Here is a 2254-nt window from a genome sequence, read left to right as displayed (position 1 = left end):
CTATAGCTGCCTTAAAAAAAGTTACCACAGAACTAGTGGCTTAAAACAATGTTCATTTGTGACTTCATAGTCTTCATGAATCATAAATAAGTCTAGGCACACAGTGGTTTAGGTGGTTCCTCTGCTCTGTGTCTCACAAGACCAAAATAGAGGTGTTATGGCAGGGACACTTTTCTAAGAAGTTCTGGGAAGTATTTTTGCTTCCATGCTCATTTGGGTTGTTGGTAGAATTTAGTGTTATGCAATTGTGGGACTGAGGGCCCCATTTTCTTGCCGTCAGCTATAGACCATCCTTACCTCCTAGAAGCCTCTTAGGACTTTGTGCGTGGGCGCCTCCATCCCAAAGCCAACAATGATAACACCAGACCTTCTTGCTTTGCACCATCTTTTCTGCCTTCTTTTTGTGCTCTGTCTCCTTGACTATTCTGCCTGTTCATAAGGGCTCAAGTGATTACTTTCGGCCCACCGAGATAATCCAGGATAATCTCCCCATTTTATTGTCCTTAATTTTAATCACATCTGCAAAGTCTCTTTTGCCAAGTAAGGCAACATATTCACAGATTCTGGGGATTAGGACATGAAAATTTGGGTAGGCCATTATTCTGGCTACCATTACATATGTATATGTACATGCATATACAAATACATATTTGCATACATTGCATATATGCATATTTTTATAAAACTTAGATAGATAGATAGATAGATAGATAGATGATAGATAGATAGATAGATAGATAGATAGATAGATAGATAGATAGATAAAAGATAGAGTTTTAATGGTTTTAATCAGGATTAGGTATAGAATTGGTGACAGTTTTTAGAAAAGTGCATGATATTCTCAGTTGACTTCAGTTATACCATACATTACAACACAGATTATGAAGAATAAAAGAGAATCATTAAAGAGGCAATCGATTTATATCCAGACATGAAAGTAGCAAGTCTGCCTACCACAGGTTACTGAAAGAGGAAACAATCATCAAAAGCTACTAACAAAACTTCAGCAATTAAAGACTGGATAAACTCTGACTCAATACTGAAATTTATATCATGTTTTAATTACTTTTAATTTAAGTGATAATCAAGCAGGGGAATTGTGAGTTATGTGTAAGAGTGTGGCAAAGTTGAATATATGTCTGAATGCAGGGTTAATATGTACATAATTCTTATAATTTGTATTACACAGTCCTGCCCAGCCATGGTTATAAGAAGCTTATACAGAAGGTATTATAGTGGAAAACAGCTTGCTGATGCGTATAGTTACTAATGTAAGGGTGTGCTTCTCAAATTTGGGAGTTTCAACTAGATATTATTGTCAGAACCACCTCCGTTGATATGACTTTCATAAAATGCATATTAATTAAAATGCTAATACATAAACCAAACTGACAATTTATCAGTCTGCAAAAGAATAAATTAATATTCCATTTTTTATGATATTAGTATATGTACTTTCAGGCCAGGACTGCACTGATATCAATCAGTGTATACTAGAAACACAAATAATGAAAATCCTTTCAACATAATAATGTCCACTTCTCCATTAAAATAAATGCATAGCCTCTCTGTCAGGAACAGAAATTTATAAGCACTGCAATCGTTTTCACTTTCTAACTCCTTCTCACCCTCTATAAAGGGAGCAAGTCCCTCCTCTTGACAGTTTTTCTTCAAACTCAATATAAGTGTAACTTGTTGGGTTACAAAACCACATACGATAAAGCTATGCCTTCCAGTGACTACAGGCTTTCACAGACAAAAGCATGCCCAGAGTTAATATTAACTCATTTGAATTTGAATGATCTGTTACATGACTAACAAGAAAGAGGCTAATGAGTTTTTACCTGGAGAAAGTGATTTGTAGTTTGGAATTAGATATTTCAATAACAAAGTGCTTCGTCTAAAAGATATTTGAGGAATACAAATAGAGGGCATTTTGCTTATGTTTGCTCTCTTTGTCTCTTCCAGTTTTTCTGCTGTTTCTGACACTTAATGAAAAGGAGACAACTCTTTGGAAACTGTATTGAGGATTAAAAGTAGTAGACATGGTGCTTTTCTTTTCTTTTTCTTTCTTTTTTTTATTACAGATCTGAGGAAAAAGGCAGAGACACATTAATAAAATTGTCCCTTTACATAAATGTATCAATATCGATTATTGTATTCATGTATACATAATCCCATTTAAAATGTTCATGCAAGTAATAATAAATATTTTAATGTATTACGATTTTATTATGTTCAGAGTTTCAGTAAT

This window comes from Pteropus vampyrus, unplaced genomic scaffold, assembly GCF_000151845.1.
Source record: "Pteropus vampyrus isolate Shadow unplaced genomic scaffold, Pvam_2.0 Scaffold27, whole genome shotgun sequence".
NCBI classification, from domain to species: domain Eukaryota; kingdom Metazoa; phylum Chordata; class Mammalia; order Chiroptera; family Pteropodidae; genus Pteropus; species Pteropus vampyrus.
This window is presented reverse-complemented; position numbering follows the sequence as displayed.